Here is a 17,891-nt window from a genome sequence, read left to right on the forward strand (position 1 = left end):
TCCATTCATGGATCGATGGGCACTTGGGCTTTTTCCATGACTTAGCAATTATGAATTGGGCTGCAGTAAACATTCTGGTACAAATATCTTTGTTATGATGTGGTTTTTGGTCTTCTGGGTATATGCCTAGCAGAGGAATTATAGGATTGAATGGCAGATCTATTTTTAGATCTCTACGTGTTCTCCAAACATCTTTCTAAAAGGAATGTATTGATTTGCATTCCCACCAGCAGTGTAGAAGTGTTCCCTTTTCTCCACATCCACGCCAACATCTCTGGTCTTGGGATTTTGTGATATGGGCTAATCTTACTGGAGTTAGATGATATCTCAAAGTAGTTTTGATTTGCATTTCTCTGATGATTAAAGATGATGAGCATTTTTTCATATGTCTGTAGGCCGTGTGCATGTCTTCTTCAGAGAAATTTCTCTACAAGTCTCTTGCTCGGACTGCGATAGGATCACTTGTTCTTTTCTTGCTAATGCGTTTGAGTTCTCTGTGAATTCTGGTTATTAAACCTTTGTCGGAGACGTAACCTGCAAATATCTTCTCCCTTTCTGATGGCTGTTTGCTTGCTTTACTTACTGTGTTCTTGGCTAAAAGCAGAAGCCTTTTAGTTTGATCAGGTCCCAGTAGTGTATTTTTGAAGCTGCTTCAATTGCCCGAGTGGTCCTCCTCATAAAATACTAGCCCAGACCGATTTCTTCAAGGGTTTTCCCTGTACTCTCTTCTAGTATTTTTATAGTTTCATGTCTTAAGTTTAAATCTTTAATCAAGTGAGAGACTATCTTAGTTAATGGTGAAAGGTGTGGGTCCAGTTTCAGTCTTCTACAGGTCGCCAGCCAGTTCACCCAGCACCATTTGTTAAAAAGGGAATCTTTTCCCCACTGAATGTTTTTAATTGGCTTGTCAAAGATCAAATAACGGTAAGTAGCTGGATTCATCTCTTGGTTCTCTATTCTGTTCTAGACATCTACTTCTCTGTTTTTGTGCCAGTACCATGCTGTTTTGATCACTATCAATTTATAGTATAGTTTGAGGTCTGGTAGCGTGATTCCTCCTGCTTTGTTTTTATTTCTGAGTAATGTCTTGACTATTCTAATTCCATATAAAATGAAGTATTATTTTTTCAAGATATTTAAAGTACGACAGTGGAGCTTTAATAGGGATTGCATTAAAATTGTATATTCCTTTGGGTAGTATGGACATTTTAACAATGTTGATTCTTCCCAGCCATGAGCATGGTATGTTTTTCTATTTGTTAACATTTTCAGCTATTTCTTTTCTTAGAGTTTCGTAGTTCTCTTTATAGAGATCTTTCACGTCCTTTGTTAGATAAGCTCCCAAATATTTCATCTTCTTTGGCATTACTATGAATGGAATAGAGTCCTTAACTGTTGTTTCAGCTTGACTATTGTTGGTATATATAAAGGCTACCGATTTATGAATGTTGATTTTGTAACCTGAGATGCTGCACTTCTAAGAGTTTTGTAGTAGAATCCCTGATGTTTTCCAGATATACAATCATATCTGCGAAGAGCAAAAGTTTGATCTCTTCTGACCCTATATGGATACCCTTGATCACCTTTTCTTCCCTAATTGTGGTAGCTAAAACTTCCATTACAATGTTAAAGAGCAGTGTAGACAATGGGCAACCTTGTTCGGTTCCTGATCTGAGTGAAAATGATTTCAATTTAACTCAATTCAATATGATATTGGCTGTGCGTTTGCTGTAGATAGCCTCTATCAGTTTAAAAAATGGTCCTTCTATACCAATTTTCTTGAGTGTTCTGATCATGAAGGGATGCTGGATATTATCTAAAGCTTTTTCTGCATCAATTGAGAGAATCATATGGTCTTTGTTTTTTAATTTGTTCATGTGCTGAATTATACATATAGATTTACGTATATTGAACCAGCTTTGAGACCCTGGGATAAAACCGAGTTGGTCATGGTGTATAATTTGTTTGATGTGTTGCTGGATTCTGTTTGTTAGAAACTTGTTGAATATTTTTGCATCTATATACATTAGTGATATTGGTCTATAATTTTCTTTTCTTGTTGGGTCTTTTCCTGGTTTGGGGATCAGGGTGATGTTTGCTTCATAGAACATGTTGGGTAGTCTTCTTCTTTTTCTACATTTTGGAACAGGTTGAGTAACACAGGTACTAATTCCTCTTTAAAGGTTTGGTAGAATTCTGACATGAAGGCATCTTGTCCTAGGCTTTTCTTTTTAGGGAGATTTTGTATGGTTGATGCTATTTCAGAACTTGATATGGGCCTGTTCAACATTTCCACTTGATTCTGGCTAAGTCTTTGAAGGTGACATGCTTCCAAGTATTGGTCAATTTCCTTCAGATTTTCATATTTCTGAGAATAAAGTTTCTTGTAATATTCATTAAGGATTTTTTGAATTTCTGAGGAGTCTGTTGTTATTTCATCTTTGTCATTTCTGATTGATGAGATTAGAGATTTTACTCTTTTTTTTCTGGTTAGGTTAGCCAAAGGCTTATCTATTTTATTGACATTTTCAAAAAAACCAACTTTTTGATTTATTGATCTGTTGTATAATTCTTTTGTTTTCAATTTCATTTAATTCTGCTCTAATTTTGGTTATTTCTTTTCTTCTACTGGGTTTGGGATTGGAATGTTCTTCCTTTTCCAGTTGCTTGAGATGTCCCATTAAGTTGTTAACTTCTTCTCTTTCCATTCTCTTGAGGAAGGCTTGCAGTGCTATAAATTTCTCTCTTAGGACTGCCTTTGTGGTATCCCAGAGGTTCTGATAATTTGTGTCTTCATTGTCATTTTGTTCCAAAAATTTGGCAATTTCCTTCTTAATCTCATCTCTGACCCAGCTATAATTCAGCATAAGGTTATTTAACTTCCATGTTTTTGTATGAGTATGCAGATTCCTGTTGTTACTGAGCTCAACTTTTATTCCATGGTGGTCCAAGAAGATGCAAGGAATAATTTCTATTCCTTTAAATTTACTGAGGTTAGACTTGTAACCTAAGATGTGATCAATTTTGGAGTATGTTCCATGGGCTGATGAGAAGTGTGTTTATTCAGTTTTGTTGGGATGAAATGTTCTGTAGATGTCTGCTAAATCCAAATGTTGGATGGTTAGGTTTAAATCTAAAATTTCTTTGCTCAGCTTCTTATTGGAGGATTGATCTAATACTGTCAAAGGAGTGTTGAAATCTCCAACTATTATGGAGCTGGAGGAAATCAAGTTGCTCATGTCTATTGAGTTTCTCTTATAAATTGAGGTGCATTCTGGTTGGGTGCATAGATATTAATAATTGAAATCTCATCATATTGAATATTACCCTTAACAAATATGAAGTGACCATTCTTATCCTTCCTTATTTTTGTTGGTTTAAAGCCTATAGTATCTGTCAATAAAATTGCAACACTTGCTTTTTCTGATTACCATTTGCTTGAAATATGGATGACCATCCCTTCACCCTGAGTCTATATTTGTCTTTTAAGGTAAGATGTGACTCTTGTATGCAGCAAATATCTGGCCTGAGTTTTTCTATCCAGTCAGCTAACCTGTGCTTCTTTAGAGGACAGTTTAAGCTGTTCACATTAATGGAGAATATTGATAAGTCTGGTAAAATTTTGGGTATCGAGTTTTTCAAAAGTCCTGTGGACATTTTTAATCCTTTCACCACTGTGGAAGTTGGAGTTTGATCAAAAGTTTCTGAGTGAGTTCACTTTTGTGGTAGAGGATTGGGCTGGTCATTATGTAGGATAGGTCTGAGAATATCCTGAAGAGCTGGTTGGGGTTATGGCAAATTTCTTTAACATATGAATGTCATTAAGGTATTTAATTTCTCCATCATAAATGAAACTCAGTTTAGCTGGATACAGGATCCGGGGCTGAAAGTTATTTTGCTTTAGGAGATTAAAAGTCGATGACCACCCTCTTCTGGCTTGAGAAGTTTCAGCAGAGAGATCTGAAGTCATTCTAATATTCTTCCCTTTGTAGGTAATTGATTTCTTACGTCTGGATGCTTTCAGAATTTTCTTCTTCATATTAACTTTATTGAAGTTAATTATGATATGCCTGGGGGATGTCTTATTGGGATTGAGTCATGCTGGGGTTCTGAAACTGTCTGCTATCTGAATTTCAGAATCTCTTGGCATGTCTGGAAAATTCTCTTTCATAATTTCATGAAGGGAAGGGCCTCTGTGCCTAGATAGGCCACTTCACCACTTTCAGGGATTCCAGTGAGGCGGATATTAGCCTTCTTTGAATTATCCCAGAGCTCTCTGAGAGAATGATTCGTTTTTGCTCTCCATTTCTCTTCCTCTTTGAGAGTTTGGGAGCATTCAAAGGCTTTGTCTTCAATGTCAGAAATTTTTTCTTCTGCTTGCTCCACTCTATTACTGAGGGATTCTACTGGATTTTTCAGATCTTTTAGGGCTGCAAATTCTTGCTTCAAAATCTTTGGTGGTTTTGTCTTTAAATTCGTTAAATTCTTGAGACAACTTTTGAATTTCTCCTCGAATTTCTAATTCTGACTTTTGAATTGCTGCTTGAATTTCTAATTCCAGTTTTTCCTCCATTTTATTAATCTTGTTTGCAATCCAAATTCTGAATTTGATTTCTGACATCTCGGCCAGCTGTTTATGAATGGGATCTTCAGTTACATCTGCCATATCTTTCCTTGGGGGGGTTGATCTATGGTAGTTATTCATGTTACCAGAGTCTTTCCACTAATCCCGCCCCATGATTGTTTTTCACCACTTGATTTTTCCCCTGGAGCTTTGTCAAGGACCCGTACAGTGCTATGGCCTGAGAAACTGGGGCCCTGTTTGGTGTGGTGGGGCTAAGTGGGTCTTGTTTTCAGCTGGTCTCTGTTCAACTCTAGTGAAACAGTTACTCTGGGTTGAAGTCTCAGCTGTGGAGAAATACCAGCAATTAAGTCACCCCGCCCCCCACAGGCAACAATTGGAAAAGGAAAATCAAACCTTCCTACAACCACATACCCAGGGCACCACCTGAATAGTCCTCGGGCAATTGGCTCAGTTCAAAAAGTCCAAATCAATTGTCTCAGTCAGCACCTGTCTCAGGTGGGAGAGTTTAAAAGGTCTCTGGCAAATGGATCGCAGGGGTCTGGTGACTACTCTGATATGGCTTGCTCTAGTGGAGTCATGAGGACCCACCCAGCAAATAGATCAGTCTGGGAAGGTTGATGCCTCCTTCCCCACCTTGCACCTCTGTCACACCTAGTGGTGTCTTTTATATTTTCTCTCATATTTTTAGTCTCTTTGTCTTTGCATTTCACATCTGGAAGTTCCTCTTAATTTCATCTTTTACCTTTTTTAGTGAATATTTAGCTTCCAAGATCTCCTTCTTAGTTCCTTTTCATAACATCCACTTCTGATTTTGTGGTTACAAAATCTCTTCAAATCTCTCTCAGGATATTAATAAGAGTCCTCAAGTTCTCCCTCCTTCCTATATTATCTTCTTTTCCCTATGGGGTTAGCTATTCTGTTTAATATTTTTAGTTGTCTTCTTTCAGATGGCCAACTTTTCCCATGTGTCTGGTGATCCTTTGTCCTCTGTTCTTATCTGAGGATGAAGGACCATATTCACAGTAGCTGACATGTCATGTCTCTTCAATGGGCCTACTCCTGGAGTTAGCAAAAGAGTTGAATGGGAGGGAGCCTCATGAGTTGGGTAGGTATTCGTGCACTATAGACTTCATAGGATTTTAATGGTCTGGGACCATCCACTTATGTTAGAATGGGAGCACGTTAGCACCTTCATTAGAACCTTGAATTTGCTTGGTCAAATGTCTTTAGAGAAGAACTTTCTGAATGGTTAGTTTGTTTGCCTAGGGGTAAACTTCTGATTTTCTGGCTCTCTTTATGAAGTGGGGAGGGGATTAGGGAAGTGACGGATAGGCACAAAATTTTTGTTGACAAACTTTTTTTTTTTTTTTTTTGGAGACAGTCTCACTATGTTGCCCTTGGTAGAGTGCTATGGTGTCACAGCTCACAGCAACCTCAAACTCTTGGGCTTAAGCGATTCTCTTTCCTCAGCCTCCCAAGTAGCTGCACCTGCCGTGACAGGCACCTGCCATGATGCTCGGCTATTTTTTTGTTGCTGTTGTTTAGCTGGCTCGGGTTGGGTTCAAACCCGCCACACTTTATGTATGCGGCTGTCGCTGTAACCACTGTGTTACGGGTGCTGAGCCTGTTGACAAACCTATAATGAAACATCCTGTTTGATGCACTCCTGGCTCTGGCCCACAGACTGTCTGTATCCTGGTGGGAGGACTGGCCACTCCTGTGGCTCCACTGCTCCTATCTCTAGCAATGACATGCCTGTTATTGGATGTTCCCATCTGTTACCTGTGCCCTCTGCTTTCCAACTCCCTATATCGAGGTCAGTGCCTTACTTGCAGATAACCCCTTCTCCAACGCTCCTTCCTGTTCGGAAGATTATTTCATTTTGTACATCTTTACTGGGATTTGAAAGGAAAAAGAAAAGTCCATGTGCAAAATCTGCCATTTTAAATCAGAAGTCTCTTTTCCCCTAGTTTTATGAGCCCTTAAGCTTCTGCAGAATAAACACATAGTTGGCTTTTTCTTAACCTAGAGAAATGTCTAAGTAGGAGTGAACGGGCTTTCCAAGTTCTTAAGCCAGCTGGTGCCATGTGCCTGTGAAGCACAGACTTTTTATCCACTAGTTTATGGGGGTAACAGAGTACCTGGGATGAATCTAAGGCCAAATTAGCTGTGGCAAATTTTGTGTGATTCCACAGGATTACCAATACTGAATTATTGCGGTGGGGACCAAATAAGCAATCCAAAGCTATATCATAGAACTAAACTGAGTTAGAGTCGGAGTGTATTGCTCCTTGGGTGATTCTATCCTGCAAATAATACATCATCCAAGGCCCAGTGTTGGAGATGGATTGCTGCAATACACATCCAGGGGACCTGCTAACCAGTGTGTGCAGCTCAACCTATCATCCCAGTGCTGCCATTTTATTGATACTAGAGAGTCCCACAGGTGATGCATTACACATGGAAGAGATGGCCCTTGGAGAAAAGGAAAGATCTGCTAGAAAACTCTGTAATAATTATTGGAGAGAAGACAGCTACCATGCTGCATATAAAAAGTCTTTCTTTTCCCCTTGTCAACTAAAAGAGAATATACTCACTTTTGTTTCTTCTGCTTTTGTATATGTTCTAGTATAACTAAGAATAATCTTTCATATTCCCCTTCCAATTAAAAAAATATTTCTCTATTCCCTGAGTATCTCTGGACTTCCAAAGATTCAAAGATGGATACCAGTTAAAGTGTCTCAACCTCCTGAACCTGGTGCTTTCAAATTTCCTATTTTGCAATTACCAAGATGTAATTTGAAGTGCAAAAATATCTGTCAAGGAGAATATTAAACAACTCCACACCTTCAGCCATTCTGTCTTCAGCTATTTACAGATATGTTTTTAAAACATACCATTTAAACATGAACAGAAACTTCCTGTTAAACTTTGTATGTAGCAACCAACAAAAATATGGCCCCAGTGGTGAGAGAGGAAAAAATAGTTTCTGTATACAAAGTCCTAACATAATAAACAAGCAGAAGCACTTCCTGATAAATAGCACCAAGCAAACATTCATATCCTTGCCCCTGCTGTACTCAAAATATTTTTACTAGACCAAGTGCAAAGTATTATTATCATTAATATCAAGTTTATCCTTCTTGGAATGGATCCAGGCTCTAGTTCTACAGGAAAGTCTAGTAGGAGCCAAGGATATGGACATTTATCATGGCAGATTCCTTGGTTTTAATTTCCTACATATAAATGTTGCAAACCCATGCATGGATATGAACTTTACTGTGCTTGCTATAACCCTTGCCCAACTGCCCCAGGCCTACAGCGGCCACCCCACCAAGCCATCAAAACGGAAATTCCAGAGCAGTAAACAGGCTAAACTCAGATCTAGTGATAGTCCCTGCAGGCAACCCCAGGGAAGAAAGGCAAGGACAACAGCAAAGAAAGCTGGGTGCCCACAGGTTCCCTCCAGGTGGGGACCGTGCCAGGGCACAGACATAGGCCCTCTTTGAAAAGGGGCCAGGACCTGGAGCTTGAAGGGAAATACTTTCTTATGTTCTTTTTGTTCACCAAAGTGAAAGGCTAGTCTGAGTGTTCCCATTGTTTAAATCACACACCTACAATGCTTTTTATTGACATATCACAAATAGCCAAAACGTGCACACATTGTATAGGCACAATTTTATGAATTTTCACAAACTGACCCCCCTGGTGTAAGCCACACCCAGACCAAGATACACAGCACTAGCCTCCCCAGGAGGCTTCCTCGTATCCCTGGCTCACAACCTCCCTGTCTGGGCATCCTTTTGTACACACCTTCCTGGACAGAGACTGAAACCCAGAAATTAAATGGAGTAAGTTAAGTGCAACTTTGAGCCAAATATACAAATTGAGACTGCAAAACTTGCATGTAACAAGGAGTGACTTCCTCAGAGATCAATTCACCATCCCTGCAGGACCAAGGGAAGGCACTGTAGCAGAGGCAGGAGAGCAGTGAGGAAGGGAAGGGGCACTGCTCAAATGGAGATGTGCAGGAGAAGGCAGAGTCCACACAGGATGGTAAGGCCCTAAAGGAAAGGAGACTCTGGTCAGAAGGGCTGGACAACAGTAGGGGGCAGCAGGAACCAGCAGCAGCCACAAAGTTACCTTTGCAATTTGCTGCCAGCCACACAGCCGGGTAGGCCTCAGAGTGTCTCACCTGGATGTTATCATCACTGCCTATAGGAGTTGGGCTTGGAGGCTCTGACTAGAGCCTAACTCCTTGGGCCAGCTGCTGAGGATCTGGGTCATACAGGCCACTGTCCCCCTCCCCCAAGAAGCTCACAGTCAGGTTAGGAAAGCAATTTGGGTTAGCACCACACAGCAAGGTGCAATGTCTGTCTACACATTTGTTGATAGAACTAATACGTGAATGAATGAATGAATGCACAGAGCTCCTCTCTGTCCTGCCTGAGGTGTCCTGGGAGCAAATCTAACAGCAAAGAAGGCTGACCTATGAGATAGGACCTGTATCAGGAGCCCTCTCACGAGGAACGATGAGCTTAGAGCACATACCAGGAGGGACTACGGCCCAGGCTGGGCTCCTGGGTCCCTGGGGGTGCTCTGCTGCCAGGGTGTCCCATGAGCTGTGGCTTCACCAACCATGTTTGTTATCTCATGCACACACAAAGCAGGAACTTAGGAGGCAGACAGTTCCCAGGAAGGCACAGAACCCAGCAATGATACCAAGGCCTCTCCTCCTTCCTTCTACTCTGTTCCCTCGGCTGCTGGTGCCTCCTCTCTCCATGGCTGTCACAACACAGCTGCTCTGGTTCTATTTGTCAAGAAAGAAAGAGAAGGCAAATGTGCCTTTGGTCCAAAGTGCAAATCTGAGAAGTTAAGTAAACAATATGTGAAGACACACACAGCTTTGTGGTGGTTGCAGTAAGACAAAATAGAGCCAGAAAATCCCTAGTAACCTCTTACACTTCAAAAAAATGCAAAACTACTTTCTAACTACTTTCAGAAGCAAATGATAAAGGACAAATACAAAAAAGAAACAGGGCTGGGCTCGGTGTCTCATGCCTATAATACTGGCACTCTGGGAGGCCATGGTGAGAGGCTCGCTGGAACTCAGGAGTTCAAGACCAGCCTAAGCAAGAGCAAGATTCTGTCTCTACTAAAGGTAGAAAAATTATCAGGGCATCAAGGCACGTGTAGTCCTTGCTTCTGTGGAGGTTGAGGCAGGAAGATTGCCTGAGCCCAGGAGTTTGAGGTTTCTGTGAGCTACACCACTGCACCCTACCCAGATGACAGAGAGAGACTATCTCAAAAACAAAACAAGAACAAAAACAGAGCACAAAACTTGCAGGAGGAGATCCTTACCTGGGGATCCCAGATGAAATGCCTTCTGGACACATTTTTGAAATTCTTAACCTCATTTCCATTTTTTTTTTTTTTTTTTATTGTTGGGGATTCATTGAGGGTACAATAAGCCAGGTTACACTGATTGCAATTGTTAGGTTAAGTCCCTCTTGCGATCATGTCTGGCCCCCATAAAGTGTGACACACACCAAGACCCCACCCCCCTCCCACCGTCCCTCTCATTTCCATTTTTTAAAAACTATTCACCATCATGATTCTTGTTAGATGCTTATATCATTGCTTCTTCACATGCCACCTTTAGACAATATCTATTGATTCTGTGCTCTTAAAAAAATTAGAATTTCACTCATTTACCCTACCCCACATCCTCCAAATCATGATTTATAGTTCTCACACTTGTTAGATTTGTAGTTATAAATATAGACTTGAATACTCACTGCCTTTCCATGCACTTGAGCCAGTGCTGAATCTTCCTCAGATAGTGGAGGCCACGATAGCGCTGTGCTTTCCTGCTTCCCCCTCTCTCCCTCCATCCATACAACACCAAGGATGTATTATATTCCGTTTGATGACCTCAATCAAGTTTTCTGTTCTCTGTTACATTTTATCTATGTGTTGAAAATAAGTAAATGACATTGGCAATTTTACAACCCAGTCAATGCTGTTCATAGCAGTCAAGTGCTTTCTATCTCCACAGAGCGTCAGCTTTCTCAGGGCTACACAGGGGAAAAGAACGTTAGCATTAAGGTACAATGGATTATTTCTCTCATAAACCTTCCTCTTGCTCAAAACTATGATGCATTTTTAGTTTGTTCGTGATTAGACCGTGGCTTTTGTAGACAACTTTTTGGGGTTTTTTTTCCCCCTAAACGTTTGAATTGCTTTTCTCTTTTCTTGTTGACAAAGAATAACTGCCTCTTGGTTCTCGAGATCTTTGGTCTTGCCATCTGTGCTATTTATTTATCTGTTGGCACAGCTCCTAACTTACTATTCTATGCCCCACTTGCACTGCCAGAGCTGAAAGTCTGTGAACTATATTTCCCAGTTTCCCCTGCCAGCAAGTTTCTGGCAATGAGAGGAACTGGAGTCTGGAAGGCTGGAGTGTGAGAGAAAGCATTTCCTCCCCTTCTGGCTTCAGTAGTAGCAGCAGGGGTGACTGCAGTCTACAAGTTGGTAATGGACATTGTGGTCATGATGGTTGGTTTCCACATCTCTGTAGCAGCAACCACAGGGCTTGATCCTGGTTTTTGGATGAGTGACAAGCTCTGGATAATCCTGCTTTCCATTTCATTCCTCCAGTCCAAGAGAGAGTAGCTTCCTATAGCTACTGATCTCTGGGTGTTGTGGACTGAATGTTTGTGTCCTTCTAGATTTATATGTTGAAGCCCAAAACCCCAATGTGACTGTATTTAGAGATAGAGCCATTAGTGATAATTAAGGTCAAGTAAGGTCATAGTGTGGGACCCTAATCTGGTGGATCCCATGTCCTTATAAGAAGAGGAGAGCTGGGTAGCACCTGTGGCTCAAAGGAGTAGGGCGCCAGCCCCACATACCGGAGGTGGGGGGTTTAAACCTGGCCCCAGCAAAAAACTGCAAAAAAAAAGAAGAGGAGGAGAGCAGAGATCATGCTTTCTTTCTGAGTGCCTACACACAGAGGGAAGGCTGGGGTGAGGACATAGGGAGGAGGCAGCTCTCTGCAAGCCAGAAAGAGAGAGTTGTTACCAAAAATTTAATAGCACCTTGACCTTGAACTTCTAGCATCTAGAACTGTTAAGAAGATAAATTTCTGTAGTTAAGCCACCAGCCTGTACTGTTTTTGTCATGACAGTGCAAGTGGTTCACACACCAGGCAACATCAACTTCTTTTTGCTCATCCATCCTTTCAATACATTTTTTTCCTATTTACATTTCAGTTTTGTGAATTTCTCCCAACATTTCTTGGAGCTCACTGAGTCCTTTCCTCAGCTATGTCCAGTTTGTCGAGGAGCCTGTTTGTCGATGACCGTGCCCCATGCCTCTGTTGTGGCATTTTTAATTTCTACCATTGTCTTATGCCTTTTTCTTAGAGAGTCCATCTCTCTATTACATTACCCATCTGTGGTTGCATGTTTTTCTCTTTTTCCATTGGAGTTCTTTGTCTACTAATCTTAGTTGTTTTAAGTTCCTAATCTGATAATTCCAACATTCCCACTATATCTGAGTCTGGTTCTGTCCCTTCAAACTACATTTTTTGTCTTGAAGTGTGTCTTGTAATTTTTGTTGAAAGCCAGACAGGATGGACTGGGAAGCAAAGAAAACTGAAGTCAGTAGGCTTCTAGTGTAAGGCTTTCGGTTTATCTGCCTAGGGTTAGGCTGTGTTTATTACTTACTATAGCTGTAGGGGTCAGAGTCTGAAATTTCCTGTTGTATCCTTGTTTTGTTTCCTTTGTTGTCTTTGGGTTTCCCTAGACACTAGGTCTGAGATGTGCATTTCCGTCAGTTATATTTGCATTTTTATAGAGGAGCCCTATTGACGTGGGAAGATGTAGAGGGATGGAAGTAGTCAGTAGTTCTATGATGAGGTCTCAGTCTTTCAGAGCCCTGGCTCTGGGCTGTGACCTTTGGAAGTGCTTCTCAGTTTAGTTTCACTTGTTTCCCCAATTAGGAGAGACTGGAAGGCTAGAGTGTACTGGAATTGGGTATTTCCCTATGTCAAGGTCCATTATGCTCTGGTAAAACTGTCAGTTAGCCTCTGGGAAATAGTTTCTATTGAAGGCAGCGATAATTCTGGACAGAATGCTCTGGGTGAATTTCAGAAAGGCTACTTTCCCAATCTCCTTGCTAGAAGCACAGGGGATTTTTCTCCTGTCTTCACTGTGTGATCCTGGTAAGGATCTTAATTCATAAAAGTTTGGGCCACCCCCCAGTACTTATTCCCCTGGAGTTTTTCACTCTCAAACTTGTTCACACAGAGTCTCTAGAAATTTGTCTATTACAGTTCAGGTTTTTTCTACCCTGACACTGGTTTCCACAGAAGTCTTTGCTCCTGAACGTCTGTTCTGTTCAGCTGTGATTCTCTGTACCCACCTGTTTGTCTTTCCATGTTGGCAGGCACTGTTTTTTTCCCCTAGAAAACTCTCCACTAGATCTAAGAAGAGTTGTTGATTTTCAGTTTTGTTTAGCTTTTTTCCTTTTACAAAGATGCAACTGCTGACTTCCAAGCCCCTTATATGCCAGACCGGAAACCAGAAAGTGCTTTGATATATATATATATATATATATATATATTTTTTTTTTTTTTTTTTTTTTTTTTAATTGTTGGAGATTCATTGAGGGTACAAAAACTCAGGTTACATTGATTACATTTGTTAGGTAAAGTCCCTCTTATAATTATGTCCCACCCCCAAAAGATGTGTCACACACCAAGACTCCCGACCCCCCTTCCTCCTTCTCTCTCTCTGCTCTCCCCTTCCGCCACCCCCCACCATGTACTAGGTCATTAATTGTCCTCATATCAGAATTGAGCACATAGGATTCTTGTTTCTCCATTCTTGTGATGCTTTACTAAGAACAATATGTTCCACTTCCATCCAGGTTAATACAAAAGATATAAAGTCTCCATCTTTTTTATTGGCTGAATAGTATTCTATGGTCTATGTATACCACGTTAATCCATTTCTGGGTTGGTGGGCATTTTGGCTGTTTCCACATTTTGGCGCTTGTAGGTTCAGCTGTGATAAATAGTCTAGTGCAGTGGTTCTCAACCTGTGGGTCGCGACCCCTTTGTAACAATGAAAATACATCGCACCATTAGGAAGATTGAGAACCACTGGTCTACTGCAAATGTTCTTATGATAAAATGACTTTTTTTCTTCTGGGTAGATGCCAAGTAATGGGATTAAATGGGAGGTCTAGTTTGAGTTCTTTGAGGGCTCTCCATACTTCTTTCCAAAAAGGTTGCATTAGTTTGCAGTCCCAACCAGCACTGTAAAAATGTTTCCTTCTCTCCACATCCACGCAGAATCTGCAGTTTTGAGATTATGTGATGTGGGCCATTCTCACTGGGGTTAGATGATATCTCAGGGTAGTTTTGATTTGCATTAAAGAGCCAACAATCCCTTATGTCACTGGGCAAGAGAGATGAGTAGAACCTTCTCTAAAGAAGACAGACGAATGGTTAATAAACATGAAAAAATGCTCACCATCCCTAATTATAGAGAAATGCTTTTGATATTTTTAAAAAACAATTTCCTGATGACAAACCTCCTTCTGCTTGAAATATCTGACTGAATACTCACTGATAAGCTATCCTCCTGCACAGAATCTTCCCTGCCTAGAGACATCCATCTCAGATCCTTTAAAACTCACACTCAAATCAGTACCCATCATTTGTTTTCCTCTGGGGAATTTTTATCATTGAAATGTTGGGTTAGACCTATTGTTTCTTGGATCCTGTGGCTTCTTAGTTTTATTGAAGTACTTCATTGAGAAACTCTATAAGAAAAGGTATAGAATTTATGAACTTTCAGTTGTCTGAAAAATGCATTCATTAGTCCTAAAACTTTTAAAAAATGCTTTGTGGGATATAGAATTCAATGATCAAAATATTTTCTCTCAAATCTTAGAAGGCCTTGCTTCATTGTCTTCTAGAACTCACTCTACCTGAGGAGATGGTTTTTATATCTTTGCAGGTGCTCAGTTTTTATCTTTTTCTCTCTGGAAGCTTTAACATCTTCTTTTTCTTCTTAATGTTCTCAAATTTCATGTGACTGTGTCTAAATGTGTATATTCTATTACTGATCCAGAGTAGTACTTGGTAGGCCTGTACTGTCTGAGGACTTCCACCCTTTGCCTTTGAGAAAATATCTTCTATTATATCTTAGATTATTTCCTTTCCCCTCTAGTCTCTGCTTGCCTTGGAACTGTTATAGTCAAATGTTAGATATCCTGGATTGACTTACTGTGCCTCTTTTTCTCTCATGTTTTCGTTGTCTTTCTCATTTTCATTCTATAGTCCGGGAAACTTCTCAACTGTGTTTTATTGATAATGTTTGAATTTTTACAGAACTTATTGAATTTTTTATTGAAACAATCATATTTTTTATTTCTAAGATTCCTTCTTTATTATTTAATTGTATCTTTTTCATAGTATCCAGTTTTTGTTGAACAGATTTAGTAACTTCTTATATCTCTTTGTAGCTGCTAGCTAAAATTTGAGGAATTATCTTCTGATCCCTGAAATATTTCTTTTTTCCCATGGGAAATATTTCATATTTTTCTCTCATGCCCCTGGTCTTTCTTATATGTCTGGTGACCCTTGGTCCTCTCTGAGAGAGAAGTAACAGCCTGACTGCTCTGGGTGCCTGGTGTGCTACTTGTCCCTGGTTATGGTAGGTCTGTATCTCCACAGGCCTCTTCCTTGACCAGGAGGGCAATAGGGAACACTGTGTAAGAATAGGACTTGTAGACCAAAAGCTGCATTTTGGGATGAACAGTTGGAGAGATGGCTGGTACATACTAAATGAAGAAGACTTTGTTTTAAACCAGTGGTTCTCCATCCTGGCTGGACCTGATAAACTTAAAAAAATCCTGGCACCTGGATTATATGTAGAACCAACGAAGTCAAAATCTCTGTGGGATGAGAATCCAGGCATCAGTATCTTTTTTCTTTTTTCAGACATAGTCTCAGTCTGTCACCCTGGCTAGTGTGCCGTGGCATCGTTGCAGCTCACAGCAACCTCAAACTCCTGGGCTTGAGCAATCCTCTTGCCTCAACCTCCCAAGTAGCTGGGACTATAGGTGCCCAATACAATGCCTGGCTAGTTTTTCTATTTTGAATAGAGATGAGGTGTCACTCTTTCTCTGGTTAGTCTCAAATTCGTAACCTCAAGTAATCCACCTGCCTAGGCCTCCCAGAGTGCTAGGATTACAAGCATGAGCCACTGTGCCTGGCCTCAGGCATCAGTACCTTTCAAAGATCCCCTGGGGACTTATTAGAAATATACATTCTCAGGCCCACCCTAGACCTTCTGAATAGGAAACTGCAGGTTGGAGGAGCTTCCCAGTGATGCTGGTCCAGACACACATTTTGAGCAGCAGTGCTTTAGAGCAAATCTGCCCGGATTAGAAGTCTAGCTCTTCTTCTTGGGAAGTTTGTCAAATATTTCTTTAAAAAGTGCTGTTTTTTGGACTGAGGTTGCAAATGCTTTGTCATAAACAGACTTCCAGAAACAGTTCTGTAACAATCCTGCGGTGCTCCTCTCTCCCAGGCCTCCAAAGTCTGCCAGCTCTCAGCCTGTGACCCCCTGGAGTTCAGGAAGAATCAGTCTCCAATCCCCATCCAACCCTCCCCAATAATGCTCTGGATCCAAGTTCTGACTTTCTCTTGTCACCTATTTGTCCTCCAGTCTGTAGAATTGTTTTCTCAAATTTTCCAGCTGCTAATGATCACCCTGCATGGTCTCCTGCTCATGCACTACCACTGACACTGAGTGTGTCTAGGAGGCTTTCATGGTCTCTCGGGACAATATTAAATATTAATCTCTGGGCTGTCACCATAGCTCCCCTGTTGCCAGCTACGCACAGCCGATGTGTTTTACTGACAAGGTCTCAGTCAATTCTCTAAAAGCACCTGAGGTAGGCACTACTATTTTCTCCACTTAGAAATGGGGAGAGTGAGAAGGAGAGAGAAGTACACAGCCTGCAAGTGGGGCACCGCAGCCACCTGTCCTCTGTGAAGACACTCCTCTGAGGGAAAGTGGCCCTGGGCCACACTGAGGCCGCACCTGGGACACATGGGAATTGTAATCTTTCAGCCACCACCCCTTGTCCCTGTTTTAAAAAAAGTATTAAGCAAAAATGAATTGAAATTCATTTTATTTTGAGAGCTTCACCATGGTAGCTCTTGAGATAAATTAAAGTGGCTTTAAATGAGGTTAGTTCTGAGATTGATCTCAATAGCTCTGAGGATATGCAGAGCTGTTGTGGAGTCTCACAAAACTAGGCTAGAAATCTTTGGCCACAACTGGAGAAAGATGATTCTCTCCCTTCCACCTGAGGGTTCCTTGCCAGGAAGGGAAATGAGATCACCGGCAAGGGGCAGAAACGAGGGTGGGAGAACTCACCTCTTCCTATGCACTGGGGAGCCCATTTCCAGAGAGAGCTTGAGTGATATTATCATGCCAGGCCTCCCCAGGGAGGAGGAACCAAAACAAACTCACCTGCCTGCAGTGCCAATGTGAGGCCAGAGTCACTGAAGCTTTCACAGTTGGGCTATGGTTTTAGGCAGAATATTCTAAAGTCCCATGGTTATGACCAAATGCCCCGGGAAAACAGAAACACCCAGCCCAACACCCAAGAGCCCCCAACCTCCAACGTGTTCTAGGTCCTCCAGAGTCAGTTCCCCTGCTCTCCCTTCAACAGCACATATATTAAAATTATAACATACAGAGAAGATTAGCATGGACCCTGCACAAGGATAATACACAGATTCTCCTAAAGCAGTGGTTCTCAACCTTCCTAATGTCGCAAACCTTTAATACAGTCCAAAGGGGTCGCTACCCACAGGTTGAGAACCGCTGTGACCTAAAGCGTCCCATATTTGCGTAAAGAGGATGGAGACTTTACAACTTTTGTATTAACCTGGATGGAGCTGAAACACATTCTTCTTAGTAAAAGCATCACAAGAATGGAAAGGCCAGTATCTAATGTACTCAATACTAATATGAAGCCAGTAGATGATCTAATACATGCCCACGTAAGAGAAAAGCTCAATTCATTTCAAGTTGGGGGGTGGGGAGAGGGGGGATTACTGTGTTCCCACCTAGTGAGCACAATGTAAGGGTACATGGCAGACCTCCTAGGTGCAGAACACAACTACAAGGGAACCTTACCTAACAAATGCAAACATTGTAACCTAATCATTTGTGCCCTCCTATGAATCTGAAAACAAAAACCAAGTCAGCTC

The 17,891-nt window shown here is 41.2% G+C and overlaps 1 non-coding gene across 1 annotated transcript; it reads left to right on the forward strand.

Annotated features, from left to right (window-relative positions):
• Positions 1-17,329: 17,329 nt before the first annotated feature.
• LOC128580102 (U6 spliceosomal RNA) lies at positions 17,330-17,437 on the forward strand. The gene has a single exon (XR_008378450.1). It is a non-coding gene; the product is annotated as a U6 spliceosomal RNA (small nuclear RNA).
• The last annotated feature ends 454 nt before the right edge of the window (positions 17,438-17,891 follow it).

This window comes from Nycticebus coucang, chromosome 2, assembly GCF_027406575.1.
Source record: "Nycticebus coucang isolate mNycCou1 chromosome 2, mNycCou1.pri, whole genome shotgun sequence".
NCBI lineage: Eukaryota > Metazoa > Chordata > Mammalia > Primates > Lorisidae > Nycticebus > Nycticebus coucang.